The sequence below is a fragment of the Hermetia illucens genome, chromosome 5, assembly GCF_905115235.1.
Source record: "Hermetia illucens chromosome 5, iHerIll2.2.curated.20191125, whole genome shotgun sequence".
NCBI lineage: Eukaryota > Metazoa > Arthropoda > Insecta > Diptera > Stratiomyidae > Hermetia > Hermetia illucens.
Genome location: NC_051853.1, coordinates 57,242,497 through 57,262,150, shown reverse-complemented (window position 1 = coordinate 57,262,150; position 19,654 = coordinate 57,242,497). Strand labels below are relative to the sequence as shown.

Below are 19,654 nucleotides of genomic sequence, written 5' to 3'. Positions count from 1 at the left end.
TCTCAAGACCATTCGACATCAACAACGGTCTAAGACAAGGGGATGCCCTATCATGCGTCCTCTTTAACCTGGCCCTGATGCTAAGGTAAATGCAAGAGGTACGATCCTCTTTAAGTCCCCCCAATTACTGGCCTATGCTGACGATATCGATATCATGGGAAGAACCACCCGAGACGTACAAACTGCCTTCATCCAGATCGAGCAGGCGGCGCGAGATCTTGGGCTGCACATCAATGAAGGCAAGACAAAGTATATGGTGGCAACGTCAGCACCGAAAACCAACCAACCAATAACATCAAACCGCACTGGTTAAACAGGAAGAATAAAGATAGGAGAACACAACTTTGAGACCGTTGATAATTTCTCCTATCTAGGGTCGAAAATCACAACTGATAACAACTACGATGCGTGCACGGTTGTTGTTAGCCAACAGAGCCTATTTCAGCTTACAAAAACTGTTCCGCTCAAAACGTCTCACCATAAGGTCAAAGCTCTTACTGTACAAGACAATGATCTTGCCAGTCCTCATTTATTCCTCGGAAACTTGGGTTCTTAGCAAAAAAAATTGCGAACTCTTGGCCGCGTTCGAGAGAAGAATCTACCGAAGTAGCCTACACAATGACGAAATTTTTGAGCGATACCATGACCGTTCGGTTGTAGATAGAATCCTGCTCAATAGGTTACGGTGGGCGGGTCACTTAATCCGTTTGGATGAGGATGATCCAGCCCGGAAAGTATATAAGGGCAATATCTATGGTAGAAAAAGAAGACGAGGCAGACCCTGCCTGAGATGGAGCGATGGCGTAGGTCAGGACGCCAGACAGCTTTTAGGGATATCGAATTGGTGGACCTCGGTGTAAAACCGGGATGTCTGGAGTTGCTTATTAAGGCAGGTCTAGACCGGATACCGGTTGTTGCGCCTTTGATGATGATGATGTTTCAAGACCCTTCGATTAACTTGCGTATATTTACTTTTCCTATATTTCTCCAAGTTTATATCCTCTGCTAAGCTACCCTATTTATATTTTCAGTTTATTTATTTAAGGACAATGGTCAGAGATACTCCAATATATTGTCCTCAGCAGGAGGAGAAAGAAAGAAGCTTAACATGCACTTAAAACTAGAGAACGCATAGGAGTCTAGCGAACCAAGCTGTAAAGGATTAGAGCATCGATATAGCTTCGGAATAGGACATAAATAAAGCTCCTGCTTTGCGAACTTCGAATGGTTTTGCGTTGCGCGTCCAATATGAGATGGTACGGTGTGTGCTACCAGTAGAAGTGGAGCAGTCCTTAAGCCAAAGCGAAAGTGCAAAGAGGGAACATACAATGGGGAAGGTTCTACGTAGTTTTAAGTAAGGGAGACTAAGAGAGTGGAGTCGGGTGGGATAATCCACACCAGGCAGGTTTTTCTAAAAAACAAAGATCAAGTGAAATTGAGTTAGACTTTTTCTATAGCAAAACAGTCAAGGATGGTGCGTAACAGTTGAAAAGTGCTAAGGAAAATTGGACCGAATTAAAGTACCTCACACAATATGAACTCTGACTTTCCAGAACTGTGATTGCAGAGATCCACGCAATGTCTTCGGAAGAGGACTTGCCGTCGAAAGCAATATCGATGTTTTGGATAAAGTTCCGATATGGTAAAGGTTGGCCTCTAAGAAAATAAGAAAGCGGAGTGGGATTTAAGAGAGCAGCACATTGAATGAGTGCTGTGTGTCTAAAAGAGTCAAGAGCTTTAACAAAACCTATGTAGATGACGTTCACTTCCAGTGAGATTTTAGATATTTGACTACGAAGTTGTTAAGTCTAGTTAGGAGCGATGGGCGAATGGTCCACAAAGCCGTTTTGCTCTTTTGCTATGATTTGGCGAACGTGTGCCGTCAACCTGTCGTTAACATAGCATTCAAGGATTTTGAAATAGGAGTAGAGAAGGAAAATAGACAGTAATTCTCAGTGAGTAGTCTAGGCCGCAGATGCGCCAAAGAAAGGAACAACGCAATGAAAACTCAGCGCCACGCTTTGAAATTGGAGTCAACTGGAGGCTGGAATCCAATCTAATCCAAAGAGGCTCTGAAAGTTCAGAAAAGGAGCACTATTTAAATGGTAATCATGAAGACGATTTTGAGAAGAGGCCAGCTAGTTTGAAATAAGAGCAAGCTTACTTTACCCATTTTCGAGGGAGTATGTAAAACCAAAATCCTTGGCAGTATTCATCCACAGGTCTCAACTCAAATACTAGTCTTTGGCCTACCGAATTTGGGTATTTATTTAAGTTGCCCAGATGATATCATTCTTACCCTAGTGATACCATAGAGAATGAACATTCTTCCAGAGAATTTACTGCTCATGCTTGGCATATACTTATATTCCAATAACATGACAGGACATGAGGTTATATTCACTCCTAAATTTGTAAAGTCCACATGCACGGGAAAAACTTCTCATCAGTCGGCTTGTCTCATTTTCTCCGGCAATATTAGCAAACTGGTTTATGAAGGATGCGTTTATTCCCACGTGCTCCTTTTACTGCAAATGGGGTAGATGATGTTCAGATAGTATAGAGGGTATCCATAAATGTTAAGATGGTTGACCGCCAGCCTCTCGATCTCGTTACTTTGAGTTCGAATCCCGATCGTCATAGATGTTTGTGTTTCTCTATGTGTCATCCCACTGCTGCAGGCTTATCACATGAACAGTATTAATAGTGATGGTAGTAAAGCTGACGCTAAGTCTCGTTGAAAATTAAGACTGTGTGGATGCCCTATACTCCTCAGAGGAGGGAATAGGCAACATCATACAAGTAGAAGTAATTCCAACTAAGCATCGTTTGAACATATGTATTTGCGACGGGGCAAGATGACATGGAAATGATTCGATTTCGGTAATCCGAGAAAGAATTTCACTCGGCCAAAATGTCTTCAGACGTTTCCATAGCAACGAATTTCCCCTCCTATTCGCTATGGCTCCTAGTAATGGATACCTTGTTATGTCTTTTGGAGGATGCTCTAACATCGGCAGGTTTGCAGATATACTATGTGACGGCTTATGTGCAATTTTACGGGAGGTCGACAGTCGGTGCCTCTGAAAGAAATTCACTGTGTACGATAGGAAAAAACACCATCTCTGTGATTTGCTTTTAAAAAGGCACCATCAAGAGAGAAGGATAATTGTTAGTGGTCAAAAGTCCTTTGTGATTATGGATATATAATCTTCACTGACTGATTAGTTATGAAAGGGAGATTGGACTCAGCGGCGATTTCAGATTACTTGATTATGGGATCAGGCCAGGCTCTCTGGAAAATGACAACCGTATTCTAATGGGAGATGTATACCGTATTAACTAACATCTGTTCCGAATTTTATATTGAATAGCAACGCTATATCCAGTCAGTTGGTTGAGCTGCTACCAGTTGCTGGTTCCACTAGCTCGGTTGACAGATTCATCCCCGGGCAGTCGAGCTTGTTGAAGGAAAACGCTCACAGATTAGTGGGCCAAGGGTTTGTCTCGACAGCGGCGCGACCAGAGCCGGCTTTTGGCTTTAGCGCATCCTATCGTATCAACAAAGCCTCATGTATGAAACCTGGGTGCTTAAAGCTACGGTTTCCGTTATTTAGTCAACTTAAGACCTTTATGATATGGTAGTAAAAAAGGCGGAAGTTTTTAGGAGGTGATCAATTTATTAAAGGAAAGCGGCTTGTAGAAATTACGGAAATTCCAATAGCGACATTTTCAGAAGTCAGTTTTCTAAGGAGAAATCGATGAGGTGATCAGGTGCGTTATTAATAAATTCTGTTTGTATCTTCAAAAAAATAAAAATTAAATTTTAATAAGCTAGTTTGTGTTATAGAATCTTGCTAGATATATAGAATTCCGTAAATATATAATATAATCGTCAAAGATCAGATCAGAAAAGGAAGATAAAATGTGATGTGAAAAACTTTTACTTTTATGTTCTTCATCCACTCATGAATATAAACATTTCAGGGGAGAAAACGTGATTAAAGCCCCGATTCTGTTGGTTTTCAAACTTAATCCATTCCTCCTCTTATAGTAATGTGCGAACGCATATGTTGTCCACTGTTACGCTATTCGCTATCAAGTCTGCAAAACCTTCAAAATTGTATCTCAAGCTCCAGTTTGAAACTCAACCAGCTGCTCAACACCGAATATACCGAGCTAATATTGCTCTCCAACTTAACGTTCGTATGTAACCATTCTTCGCCTTAAGATCTTCGAAGGTGTCGTCTATAAAGGTATGCAACATTGATTTGAGCAAAACAGTTGGTACGTGAGTTTGGAGTTGTGAGTAAGAGTTACGTATCTTGGTCGGATTATCGCGTGTGAGGCGGATTAACTCTAGATATATTTCGCGCACTGCAATTCGCAACTGAAAGATATCATTGACCATATATATTCTCAGTGTTTAATTTATTTCCACTAAGGAACTCAAGTGCGTTGAGCTCGAAAGTGCAGTTAATGAAATAGTGCATTCAAAAAGGATAAATATCATTCGGAAAGGAATAGTGGTGCCTAAAAGGTATAGTGCAAAACATAATGCTAATATTATTTACAATACTGGATATATCACAGTCAGTAATGACATCAACAAAACCAAAAGGTCTAGTGAAAGTAATAAAGGAACATAGATAAGATTGCACCGAATTTACATGAAATTGCATTTTAGTCGGCTTACGGCTGTGCCTGTCTGCTCATGGGTACGAATTCGATTACTCACTTGATTACGACTCAATAAATGCCAAAACATTTTCCCCATAACTTCCACCGTGGATATGTTTCGCAAGTAGATACATTGTTTCCATGGCTTTCTACACACTACCGTTCTAATAAGTTATCGCAAAATCATAATTCCTCAATTTAAGTAACCTTGCACCTCAGCGTATTATGTATCAACGAGAATAGCAATTGTAATTTAGTGTTTGAATTTTTTGTACGTTGTCTTTTGAATCTAAAATTTGGCTACCTTTAGAATAATGACTGTTTTACAATCTTTTGCACACTCTTTGTTAAATTACGGTTGACTTTTCTCACCAGATCAAGGCCATGTATATCTTTTGAAGTCATATTAAAAGTGGTATTGCAACTAACATAACAAAGTGTCGTAGGATACGAGCAGACACAATGAGCAAAGGTGAAAGCTGTTTGATCGTGTGACTTTATCCAACTGGAAACTAAGTATTTAAAGCGTATTATAATGATATCAGTTATTTGGTGTGCAAATATTGGAAGGCGACCTTGAGTTTGACTGAACTTTTTTGTTTTGAAAGTGGTATTGTATGTTATTAAATTATGCATTCTAATTTCTGGGCGTTGCAAACATATACGGTCAGCATTTTTCAATCGAATTCAAATTAAGTGCATAGGTCATTCGATGTCAGATATCTAGAGATAACGTACTTATTTTGAATGCTATTTCAAGGAAAAGTTACAACTACTGTACAAAAACTTACAAAAGAATTTGAACAATGAACTGTTATAATGAAAAGGTGTTCACCTAGTTCGGAAGTATCAGTTCTGATGTATGTATGTATGTATGTATGCATAAAACGAAGTCCATATTTGCACTCAATGCCATGAATATGCATATACATACCTCCTCCAGCCTAACCGGAGCGTGGGACGATCAATCTTAGGATTTGCCAAAGATAATATGATGCTCTTACTTCCTTACTTACTTGTTCTTATCTTCTTAACGCAGACGATTTTAAACTATTTTCTATTGTTGACGGGCCTGCAGAACTCAATCACCTGCAATCAAATCTCGATACTCTCTTAATGCTAATAAATGTTTCACGTTAGTTTTTTCCCTGTGGCTTCCAGTTACTACGCCTGTTTATTACTTGGATGACCAGCTTCTTGCGGTTATTTCCTTTTATAAGGATCTTGGTGTAACATTCGACAGCAAGCTTCTTTTGAATTGTCAATATGCTGACATCCTCAACTGAGTTTCCAGAATGTCTGCTTTCGCTCTTCGCTTCTCTTACCAGTTCAAAGGTGTCCATTCTTCAGTCATTCTGTATAACTCTTTCGCCCGCAATATTCTAGAGTACGCTTCGCCATTATTTCGCTATGCGTGATGTGCCCTTATCATTACTGCTTATGTTATAGAACCAGTTCGGGGGAAATTATTCGCGTTTTGTGTTTTTAAAATCGGTTCAATGTGTGTATGTCCGTCTGTCTGTCTGTTACATCCGATTTATCCGGAAATTTTTTTTTAAAGAGTCTGGGCATGTGGGGTATCAAATAAAAGGGCCCGATTAATACTTTCTGAAACTGATCTTATTTCTGATATAACTGAAATATAGGGGGGTAAGGGTTCAAAATTTGAGCCCGAAAAACTGAAACACGTCTCGTTCTCACAGCCTACCCAACCAAAAATGTTCAACCAAAAAATCGGAAAAAAGCGAAAACGAGGTACAAAATTGGCTACAGTGGCAACAAATTGTATCACAGCAATGTTACATTAAAGCGTGTCTAACGTGCAACCAAAAATACAGCGATACTACTCTGCTCAACCAATTTGTTTTTAAATAGTGTTCCTGGCCGACGGGGTGGGTACATCGATTAAGAAACATACTTGTTTTTCCTTATTAGGAGCGAAGCATCCCGAATTTAAATAAGGAATAGTGAATTTTTGTAAAGTAGTACACCGTTGGTGGACTATTTTTGATGTGCTCTTCTTCCCATAATGTCGAACTGTTGGACTAAAGTTGCATTCGATATGGGATTCTCTGCTCTTCAAATTCAATGGAGGCAACTTTTTATTTACTATGGCGTTAGCCAGATGTACATATTTAGAGAATGAATGCACTTGACTATGGTACAATGTTTTCATGTCAAGCACAACCTTTTCTTCTTGGTGACATGGAATAGTGATTTATAACTTTTGAGTAGTTCTATCGTGGATGTTGTTGCTTTCAAGAAACATCATTACCAATTGGTTGGCACTGTATCACACCACAAGTGCATCGGAAGATAGAAATGATAAAATGCTGATTATCAAGATTGTCAAGTCAGACTGTTTTGTGATGTTCGCAAAGAGAAGTGTTTAAGAACGTTTCATGCTGTGGAAAGGCAAGTAATATTGAAGAGCAAGAAGCATCTTCTTCCTTGCGAGGATGAGGTACATAGATATCTTATCTTCTTGATAAAAATTGAGGGAACTAAGTCAGAATCAGCAATCATTAAATTGATAATTTGTCTATAGGCTTGAACCATTTTGGACAACAATTGAATACTGTAGGCCTTTTCAGAGGTTACTTCACTGTAATTTTCAGAAATATCACTCCGCACCTCGGATGAAAGCCCAAATAGCAAAGTTACGCGACATTCGTTCGCTGATATTTGTAAGTAGAGTTGTAATAATTGATAGCTTTGGAGCTGCCCAAAAAATTATTTCAATTTTCACCATTTTGTTTTCCTAATTATGTAGAAAATTATGGCATAATTCCATATGCTTGATAATCCCGTAATGATCAGTTGATTACTTTTTGAGTTATATTACTTCGAGTCTGAGCCTGAACCCGATATTTGCTCGCTTCTTGCCTAAATCGACCAGCTCATACGCGGTTGGGTGCTTTAGCTTATCGCGGGACGCGGTTAAAATGGCTGACGTTTGTGCAACCTCGTAATAGGGTGGTTAGATCGCTTCACAAATCCCAATCGATTCACAGATCATATATGCATCGTTGCCATATGAGAAATGCTTACTGTTAAAGAACAGGTAAAAGACCTGTGCTATATTGTTTAGTGATATACAAGGATATTAAGCTCCCTCTTCCCATTTTAAACGTCATCTCTTTTTAAGGGGCTGATCACCAAGATTTACCAACGGAGCCTGAAAGGGTCAATTTGCCGCTTCTTCTAAACCCAACCGTTTTGACATGAAAATACTCCAGTGTCAGTCCAGTGTGATGATTTTTTGAGGGGGAGGGAGACCACTGCCTGACCACTCTTCAAAAGTATGAGAAATGGAGGATCTTCTTCTTTCTTCTTCATACCGTCCTCATTCTCTCTTCTTTCCGGGGTAGAGTTGAAAATTCACACTTCATTATGACGATTTCAAAAAAATCCCACCTTGAAAAGCCATTAATTTTTAAGGGTTGGGTGCCGTGGGAAGTCGCAAGTCTAAATGACTGGCGGTTGTTCAATAGCGCAAATAAAGTGTAGGTTGTCCAACAGTGCAAATCAAGGTATAGTGCGTACGTTTGAAGCGCCTTCTGGGATAGATTAGATAACGATCTATCCAATAAAAAATAATTCGATTCTAAAAACTTCCTTATGTGGTCCCCTCCCCCCTTTTAATGACAATGTTAGCCCCTTTTGTTGAACTGGTGGGTATAGAATTGGAAAGCGTTACTACATATACTCTCTGTCGCTCGATGTTGATTGTGGAGATGAATAACTACCACAGTCACAACGTAAGGCAGGTTGTGAACGTCTAAAACAGTAACCCGATGAGCATCTTAGCATACTCATTGAATGACACTTGGAATGCGGACATTCGGGGCATTCCCCGTAAAGCTTCCTCTAATTGCTGAATTAATAAAGTATTTGAGTGGTTCTTTTGATTGGTTCGACTCAATACCTACACCTGGACAAGCTAAACATCTTGGTAAATTCGCTCCCGTTTTGCACGTTTTTCATTCGGGATTAGTTCATAGTATTCTATGCGGGAACATGACTTAATTTCGGAAAACGGGTTATGAACGTGTCATGGATTTCATGCTTGTACTGTGTGAGATTGCGTTTTACATCAGAGACATGACAATTGAAGCCGATGACAAATTCGTTGAACTGGTTTGTCTAAACCATATAGCGGTGACGCCATTTCTATCAGAACGTCCCCGTTTGCCAGTTGGACCAATATCGGTTCTCCGTCCTCTAATTCGCTTGCTAATTCTAGGTGTACTTCATGCGCTATTGGTGTTCTTGCCCTGAGCCTTGAGTGTAGTATAGTATAGCATCGAGAGGAAAATGGAAGGACATATGGTCAAACCTCTAGGTTACGCTATGTGAATGACATTCTGGCTATTGCGAAAGAAGGAAGATTCAGAAGCTGTCAAGTTGATTTCTTGAGTTTTCCAAACTCTCGGTTCCACCCGGAGATCGGTTTACCGCGTTTCCCTCGACTAATTCGACACTCCGCTTTAATGAATTCTAAAAGTGTATAATCAGACCTGGTACCCGAAAGGTAGAACGTAACGCAAATTCAAGCTGGATAGCTCCCCTTATTTCATATATTTTTTTACATAGGTTTTTTAGCTATATCAGTACATCAGTTGCTAGTTATACATAGCTTTGCCACTTTTGACAAATCGAGATCTATACATTTTAAAGGGAATAAACAATCCAAAAGATGATAAAAGTAAGCTAAATAATCCTAAAGGAGGCAATCTTTTTGAAGATGCTTAATGTAAAAACAGTGAGATTCTGCTGTTGCCATCCAAAGGTTTCAAAGATATGATTCTGATGTTATCCATCTTAACTTTGCCATTAGTATATTTCCAAAATGTTAAAAAGATACAGAGATATTTAATAGGGAAAAACGATAATAGTAACAGTTTTCCTTAAAACTAAAAAAACCAAAAATATTTGAAAACCAAAAACAGAAAATATTTAGATATCAATAAAAATAGTTTAGCGACAATTAACCTTCAAGTGGGTTGAGAGATTCCAAAGAACAGAGTTCTCAGGTCGAAGAAAGGTAGGTATACCGAGGATCTAAGAATGTCTACTACTGCATGTGTGCCTAAATCCATTGCAATATGAAATTACCAATATCCTTTAAAGTCCATCGTGGCTAAATTTTCCAAATGAAATGTTCGACGCTGTCATTCAATAACATTATCTTCTCCGATTCAAGTTCATTTTCCTGTTGAAGGTTTTGTGTATTAGACTGCAAACAATGTATGTAAACAGCAAAACCCACTTTCACTCACCAACGGTTACGGTTTGGGCTGAAATCGAAAGCTAGAGTTTCGTTGAGCCGTTTTTCTTTGAAATGCAGCCAAACAGTAACTGTCAAACTGCAAGAGTCTGCAACAGCAGCACTTAAGCTTAGTAATATAGAACCACGTGTCATACCTCGAATGAGAGCAAGGGCGCCATAATGGATATGTTTAGTCTGGAAATGATTTCATGGACACGTAATATGTCTTGGTCTCTGAGGAGCCCCGATTTAGGTCCAGCAGTCTTTTAGGGACCTCTTAAAAGCAAGGTAGCCTGAAATAACCCAATAAAGTTGTACAGTTGCAGCTGAATTTTCAGTAAGAAATGGAATCCATTTCAAGAGAAACTTCTTCGAAAGTTTTACACAATTTTTCTGCCTGATTAGAAGATCGTTGTAATCGAGAAGGACGTTATCTCGTTAATCTGATTTTGAAAGCAAACAATTACATTTAATCAACTTTACATTTTGCAAAATTAAATATCTTTAAATCTTATAATGTTTTCACTTTCAATTCAAAAGTGTATTTCTTTCTGGGCCACTCCATACTTTGGTTTCAAGAAATATTCCATTTTCTTTGAGGGTAGTGTGGGTTAAGTCCTAATATAACTTAAAAAAACTCGTTAACGGGAGTAGTAGTATACATATACTACACGACTTTCTTTTGGACATACTGCTATGCACTTTGAACCTTATGACTAGTTACATATGTTAATAAAAATACCTTGTAAATTATTGTACATTTTCGTATCTATTTTTACTTTGCATCTTCAGTCTACATTAATGAGATTACATTTTGTCATTATCTGTACGAGAACGGTCTTTCGTTTTACGGAGGTCAGTATCAAGAGCACTAACGTAACCACTTGTTTTCATGTTATTGAATTTACTTTCTTTCCTCCCCAATAACGTAATGAAATATCAGAAAGATTGAAACGGTTCGATTTAGTATATTTTTGCAACAAAAAAGCAATGTGAAGGTTGCTTTTCTTCTAAAAGTGCGACTCTGTTCTTTGCCAATTAAGTTAGGCAGATTAGCTTGATCAGCGCAATTTCGTCCTATCTCATCTGTTTTGTCAAAAGTTTGCGATACAACTATTATATATAAGCATGAATATCAAGTTGAGGCATCGTTTCATCAAGCAGCGTTTCATCAATCCGTATATATTATACAACGTGTCATCGGGACACTCTGACGTTGGCATAGGGGCCAGGCATTCACTGATGTGTTTATTAGAAGGAAGTGGTCGAGAGCAGCTCATACTTTGAGAAAGAGCGACAATTTCACTTCAGCTCCATAATTGACTACTTCAAGACGATAATTTATTTTATGTAATGGGATCCATTATCCTAAGGGGAGATGGGTGATTACCTCAGCAATATGCGCTACAGAATAGTTAAGGAGGATCGTCAATTTCTCAAAAAACATACGCCTACGTTTCAGGCGCGGTTGATGCACTATGTAGGAGAGTGTTTGACGTGGCGGCACAACATCATCGACAAGTCGACTCGCTGCGCGCTTATTTTTACAGCAAAGAGCAGCCGAGTCCCTTGCATGCGGCTGTTTGTAAAGCAGACTGTGGGCTGACTCCACTTAACTTGAAGGATCGATCTTTCAATCCTCTGAGTGGGGTGAAGTCGAACCATGAGCGGATCGATGAATAGAAGTCGAAGGCAATGCACGGTAACACGTGAATTGTCTTTGTCAGCCATTTGTCGAACAAATGGCTGTGTGCTGGGGAGCTCTTTGCTGGGACGGGGGGGTTGGACCATCTTATTTCTGGCTGCACTGTTATGGCACCGGTGCAATATATCAGGCATATTGATGTATGTAAGTTGATCTATCAAAATCTTGCATACAAGCATGGGCTGATCACGGGAACATGCCCGGTTTACTGATATTAGCCGCAAGCAGTACTTAGTAGTTCTGCTTACAACATATATTGGGATCGGCGAGTTCTGACTGATCGCCATATTCCACATAACAAGACTGACGTACTGTTAGTTGACAAGACGGGCTGTTCAGCGTATATTATTGATTTTGTTATCCCCCATAATAGCAACATTGAACTTAAATACGCGGAGAAAAAGGTGAGCTATGGGCCACTGACTCGGGAAAACAATCAAATCAGTCAAAGAAATTTGGCGTCTCGAGCGGGTGGTTGTAGTTCCCTTAATATTGTCAGCTGCAGGCATTGTACCTGAATCCTCACGGCTTCCCTTGATGTGCTGGGACTTTCGCACAGTCTGGTTTAAACCATGCAGAAGTACACCATTCTGCATACGTGCTCGATGTTGTGGCGGGTTCTTGACGGATTCTCCCATTGACCTAGCACCGGCCACTACCACCAGCGCCCCTTATTTTTTAAGTAGGTAGGATCGTCCGAGCCTAAATGCTTGGTACTTAGGAAATAATAATCTAACAAGATTTAAAGAAAATTTGTTGAATATTCTTCTCATTTTATTCCTGAACAGTATTGGTTTTCATTGGAATTTGCAAATCAGTGAGTGCTGCTGGTGATGGAGGACCTGTATATTTTTGGGGAAATGGGTCTGTATTTGTCGTTTCCTATCGGATTAGACTTAAAGATCGTTAGATTTGGTATTTTGTATTGACTTTGCTGATTCAAATACTATAGGGATGTTGTGTTTGCTGGAGGAGTTATAATCTAATTTCAACTTAAACTATTTTTACCAAAAGGCTGTTTATGCAGCTCTTCGTAAAGGATTTGATCCACGCCTAGACCACGCAAAAATCACAATTTCAAATTTCAGTTGGTCAAAATCTATCTTCATTGCTCTTAGTTAGTTAGTTTCATTAGTTGTGTAATAAAACTTTTATTTATAATATTGCACAAAAATTATATCACAAATGAGAACGGATTATTACAAAAAACTGTATCAAAATTTAGAAAAAATATCACTTGCATAAAACATGTCCTGTTGGGTCAGAAGTGATATTGGAATTTGAAATGAAAAAAAAAACGCAAAATGGTGCTCAGTTGTGCGCAGTAGTCATGGGTCAATGGAGCTCAGAATACATATTTATGAGGCCAAAAATTGAAGATTTGAAGAATTGTGCCGCAGATATCGCTGCTTTATTGGGGCTATCGCAGTTGATGGTGATCATCTAGTCCAAATGTTTTTTTCTTCAGACGATTGAAATGCATTTTTATAAAATGTTAATGATATGCAAACTTTCTTAGAAGAGAGGAGCAGATGTGTTGCAGTTAATTATTGGAAGATGGTCTTCCTGAATTTCCGTGGACTATAGCGCACCTAAGCACTATCTCGAAGGCATGCATATATTACTCCACAATTTTTTGTCCGCTAGCTTGAAGAAATGCGAAGATTATTTGTGTATATCCTGTTTAGTGCTCTCTCTCTTTGATTCATAATGAGACTGTGTTTTAGTTTTATTATTATCATATTTAATGTCGTGCAAGCGATAAGCCAATATCAGCGAGGTAGCACAAAGGGGATCAAAACATACATGGCTAACAGGGATTCTAATGCTGCAAACAACCAGCTTAGATGAGCTGGAATTTTAGAGATGTGGCTCCACCGAGATGTGTTGGCAATAAGAATTCTTGCCAGCTTAGAGAATTATAGGTAACAGAAGTTGAAATACCCCCACTCCTCCCCACTTGATCTGCCTATTTTTTTAAGATGCATGAGTTTGAAATATAGTCTTTGATTTCATTTGATTATATTGACTTGGTCTTTATTCAAAATTAAAAAGAAAATGGTTGGAATTAATAAGAAATATATTTAAATTTTGTTATTTCTACGCCTGAGAAAACTGAAAGTTATTAATAATTCTATCATATATGAATATGACCTTATCGGCAACGGCGAAAAATTAAATAAGGCCATATTTTCAAGATTCAAATATCTCTATTGAATTTCACGCCAATAGACCGAAAGATTTGGGAAAAAATATATATGATGGAAAGACAGAAACACAATTTTAATGCGGGTATTAAATAGCGCACTTAAATGAAGAGCCCCTTCCTTGAAATTATCCAACCAAAATATCTGAAAAGAAAATCAAGATAATCTTGGCCCTAAAATGTACCCCCGAATGTTTGCTTAGATAAAGCTGATAATAGTATCTTACTAAATTTTGGAACTTTACTGACAACTTCCCTTAAATTCATCAGCAGCCAATTCTTGGTTAGACCATACATATATTTACAAATCTCAATAAACTGCCGCTCCTGTTTAAAAATTGGGAAACTAACTGAAATATAACCGATCATAGAACGATTTCTTTTGCCATACTGTGTACTAAAATAAGTCATTATACCAATGGGGCAGGAAGTAAAGCTAGAAAAGTTAATAGTAAACATTTTTTTTAGTAAAACATGTTGGCTAGACATTACCTTGTAGTAATAATGTAATGTAAAGTAATAATGACCCCAATCATTCCACCAATAAATCTATCAACGTTTTCTGCGATAATACTGACCTTGCAATATTCTCAAATGTTGGCAAAATTAATTAGGGAATTATGTAATTTAAAATTATTAAAAATACTGCATTGCTCATAGTAGTAACTGTAGGCAACTAATCTGGACAGTTGTAAATACTTAGTTCAGTTCCAAAATATAAATAAAATATATAAAAGTAATTTTGCGGATAATAAATAATGTTTTGGGTGGAAAAGATAAAAAATTTAGCACAGAAAAAGATGACCCTGATGATTTATTTGAGAAGATACTGATCTGGGGAATTATATGGACGCTTTTAATTAACGTTTCGTAAGTGTGTGGCCTGCTGATATATTTCTATAAATTCAGCAGGATTTATGTCTTATTGTACCTGAGTGCAACTTTAATTTTGGGAATATGAGTAAGGGGCAAGTCTTCGAGACGATAACTAAGTTGATTAGCAGAGCGTCAGTGTAAGGGCTACAATTCAAATTATGAGCGTAATACAATCCTATACTTTGTTATCATTGACCTACTTAATCTCATTTTTGAAAATAATAAATGTTAAATGTAGTGTAAATTACAGAGTGTAGGCGTGCCTACAGTGTATAGTGTAGATAATACGGATGAATACATTCAGGGACTTACGGCTGGACTCACGCAACTGGGCTATAGTGAACTAGCCTGGAACCATTTGATCTCTTACTGAAGATGGAACCCTCGATATTGACAATCACAGGTTGTTTTGATTTGTTCGAAAAGACTTAGCTTCGAGTAGAGCTTGAATACAATATATTTTACCTTTGCGTTTGACTTTATAGCTCCACCGCCACGAGACGCAGGGCGTCTACATATATGCATCAATCCATCCACCAATTCATCGCATAAATATATCAAGTTTGTTTCGTACTCTTTTAACAGTCCAGCAGCCAGTATCGCGCTGATTTACATATCTTACCAGTCGTGACGTTACTGGCATATTGAGTTCAACCATAGGACCAACTCTTGCGCTATCCCAGCATGATCTGTCTCAATATGGATAAGAGGTAGCCATTGCAAACGCGACACATTTTTGCGGTGTCAAGCATATCTGTCATTTAACAGAATTGAAAATATCGAACGTTAAAAGTATTGCCCTTCGAAGGGGCCTATACGCTTCAGCTTGTTAAAATGCATTCACGACCTCCAGGATAATGTCTGCTCTGAATCACTGTGCTTTCAAACCGTATTGCCTTGGAAGTAACTCCCCGGCAGCAGGTACCACCTCTACTAATCTGCTCCTTATGAGCTTTTCGAACACCTTCCCAGCTGTGTCAAAAGTACAGAGCGGTCAGTAAATAGATGACAGTTCAGTGTCTCTTCTGGCTTTTGTGATCAATACGGGTGCTGCTACTTTCCAGCGATAAGGAATAATACTCTTCCAGCAGTATGTATGCTGATAATAAATCACCAGTTTGTGTTCTTCTGGCGGGTCCTGGCGCTTTCTTATTTCTGATCGAGAGGGTGGTTTTATAGGTCGAAAGTGGGCACTCCTCGGGAACCTTTGTTAAAATTAATTTGAACAGGATGCGCAGGAAATAATACCTTGAAGATACGTTTCATCTGTTCGGCAATAATTGAATAGGATTTCCGTAGAAAGAAGTTTTTTGGGCAGACAGTTTTCAACTCAGCGCCATCAATCTATTCAATTATCCGCTGCTAGCTGTGAAATTTATTCTTATTTCCGCTGCAGGTCGCCTTTTAACTGGTTTGTACTTTGCCTGTTTGGTGTGTACCATTTCTCAGCCTATGACACGCCTTTTACAGTTCGCAAATTTCCGCCTTCCACCAATAAATAGAAAGTTTGTCACGGCTGGCTACCGTCTAGGCTATGGAAGCCCATAGGTTGACGTTATCAGGTTCATAAATGAACTTACGACAGTAAAATCAGCAGCTCTTCCAATCCCGATGGTGCCTCTGGCACGGCTTCTCCAATATTCCAATCAAAATTTCGGATTACCAGTGAACACATATAGTTTAGACTAGAAAGCAGAGCCTCCTCTTCCATAACGCCTTGACTATCACACGTAAACGTCAGTTGTCTTCGGACCTTATTTAGCTTGGACTCGACCACCCGTATTTTTCGGGATCCAAGACGTTTCTGTCTTGCCTTCGAGACTGTTCTTATAGCAAATTTTTTCCGTCGATTTATTGCTTAGGGCCTTGGCTTTGGGTAGGTTGTTTTTTACGTGTCCTTTCTTACCGTATTTTTTGTACCTTTGTTTTTCTCAAGTTGAATGTACAATGAACTACTTGGGGCTCATTTGAAACTTACAGTGTTCTCAGCAGGAATTGCTTTGGCTTTTCGTATAACTTCTGCTTTTGTCTATGTTGGCCTACTAAGGAAAATTCGGTCCAGCAGCTATTTCAGCTCCAACAGTCCATAGAGCACGCTTTGCTGATATTTTTCTAAGTAAGGTTGCCGACTGCCGGCATTGCACAGATTCCTAAACAACGCTTTCTTTCAGTTGTTGTGAGGGCAATCGCCTATGAATTCATTCGACTTAATTCCAAAGCTATCTAGTCAGTTTCAACGATATTTTTCTGGTTTTTTTCCGAACAGGAGAACTGCAGACTACTTTAGTTTTAATCTTCGCGTAGGCATCCTGGAGACTTGTTGGATGTTTCAGTCATTGACAACTCATTCGCTGGTCAGTTTGATAACACCGTCTATATGTCACCGATTTTTCACCGAGAAATATTATACTACTGGACCTACCTACCGGTCCGGGGACCTTGGTGACGCCTAAGTTCGCATCGTGAACGGCGACTTATGAGAGTATTGACATTGTATAGTGCTAAATAACTAGAAGTACATAAAATAATACCATCTTGTCAGTATGGTTTCTGTTCTGGATTCCAAAGATGCAGTTTCCGTTAGTACTGCATGTTGTTCTGAACTTTCGACTGACTTTCTAGATCTGGGTGGCATTGCCTGTTCGTGGAGAAATTAGTCACTTGTCCGTGGCGGTAAGGAAAGGTGGTAAAGAAATGAATCGTATGGTCAACTGAGATAGCAGTGATCTTAATCAGCTGGTTATCAAGGCTTTGACTTCCTCTCTGGTGACACGGAATATCTTAGTGACAGCATTGCCGAAACCTTATTGAGTATTTTGGGCTACCAAATTACAGAAGTTTCTCACTATTTTTACCGCGGTTATGTTTTTAATCACAATACTTGAGCGCAGATATCAATTCCCCTCTTCTAAAGATTTCCTATCAACAGCGAGGGTACCAATATTTAGGGTTCCCTCGGACCAACTTGTTTACGTTCTGACGCATCCATGCGTGAAATACCCTCATTTATTGCTCGATTGAACCCTAGCTTGCCCTGCCACATCTACTAAGATGGATGCTTTAGTAGCCATTTCAAACAACTTGCTACTTGGTATGATCTTTTTTGTAACGACATCCGACGTTTTCTTGGTTGGAATGTTGCGTGGCTTGTTGCCAAGAGAGGTCAACTAGGATTTGGCATAGTGGAATAATTCCAACTATACTTTATTTATGTCTTTCGCCGATGTCAGCGTTTTATTTTTATTTTACTGTAAGAGTGCCAAGTATATTGACTCAAAAACCATTCATCCATCTTTGCTTTCGACCATCGAAATAAGAGGACAGAGTTTATATTATATTTAAAACTGCCCCCCAAAATTAAAATTTGCATTACGTTTGGTTCAACAATTGTTGCACTTCTCAGTATCACCTCTCCATCCCATTTGCAGAGTTCAAATTCAAAAACTCATTAACTATGACCACTTTTCAACCTCTTTCAAGCAGATGATGCATGCCAAAAGCGGCCGCGAGGAAGTTCAAACTTTCTATAATAACATTTATGATTTCCAACCTCTTTTTTGTTGTTTCGTCGTGTCTTTGAACTTGGTTTTGCGTTATACGGCGTAGTGAATAAACAATTGTTTCTTAGACCACATCAATCCATAAGACTGCATTCGTATCTTTCCTGAAAATGAGCAAAATCATTGTAGATGCAAAATTGCGTTCGGTGCTGAAAAATAATAATCTTGGTCATCTTTATATTTTTTTGTTCGTGGCTGCTTATGACCTTCAGATTGGCCAACTGTTGTTTGTTGTTTCAGCCTGTATATTATACAATTTTATTTTATTGGCTCGGAATATGGTGTGGAGTAGGATGTTTGCACATCTTGTTTTTATTTAGAAGCTTAAATGGTTGAAATGTCTCCCAGCAAATACCCGGTTGTATGAATTTCACCGCGTCTGTTTCAGGAAAAATGCCCATTATATTTATTTTTTATGAATTTTTAAGCTTTACTTCATGGGGTTTCAAGCAGACTGCGGGTTGGCCATATTGTAATTTAACATGCAACCATTACGCCTAAAAACGTTGAAATTTGAATGCAGAACGCAATATCGTTTCAACGGATTTTGAAAGTATTTCATCCAAATAATGAGGTTGAAAAAAAACGAATCACTTGAGATAATGAAAATGAGGGAAATTAAAGCAAATCTTATTGATATTTTTTTTTATTTAGCCCAATCAGATGATGAGCGAATTTCAGAAAACATTGTCTTACTTTGAATATAACATATTTTGAACGTTGGATTCAGATTAGAATTTCAAATCAAACATTTCGAATAGTAAACTTATCGGATTGTATGTTATTTCCTGTAGCTAGCTTATTTGGAAATAACATACCAGATGTTTTCAAGGAGCAATTTTAAACATAGCATCAATTCAGTGTTAAACAATTTGTAGCATAGAACGAACATGACTCCTGCATACGTTCTTTTAACAAATGAAAACCCTGAGTGATATTTAGGGTTCAAAGTTAATGTTCACTTCTCTACACAAAACGTTGCCATTGCGCAATAAATAATTAAAATCAAATTAACATTGTTCAGAATAATAAATGTATTTACTTCTATTCAACCACTTGAAGGAGTTTGGGACACCTTACGAGTCATAAGTGTGGTATATGAACATAAAAGTAATTAATATAAATACATGACAACTTTCTCAATGTTGAAAACTAGTGTCAAAAGCTTTTAAGTTCCCAGATATACCACTTAATGCGTGTGTTACAACACTACATACTTCAGGCTGCAAATTCATTCCAGTTTTATTTTAATGCGAAATCTGCGAATCCTCGTTTTCCGAAAAGTCAATTATGCAACATCTGCGCTATACTCTTTCAAAATATCACACTTCATTAGGCTCTTACCTCGGAATTTC

General features: G+C 38.4%; 1 protein-coding gene across 2 annotated transcripts in view; it reads left to right on the top strand.

The window, feature by feature from the left end:
• Positions 1–4,271: 4,271 nt before the first annotated feature.
• Positions 4,272–19,654, top strand: part of LOC119657494 (major royal jelly protein 1) — a 67,905-nt gene continuing 52,522 nt past the window's right edge. For both annotated transcript variants that reach the window (XM_038064423.1, XM_038064422.1), the window contains exon 1: positions 4,272–4,540. The gene's annotated coding sequence lies outside the window, so the exon portion shown is untranslated. The remainder of the gene's footprint in view (positions 4,541–19,654) is intronic.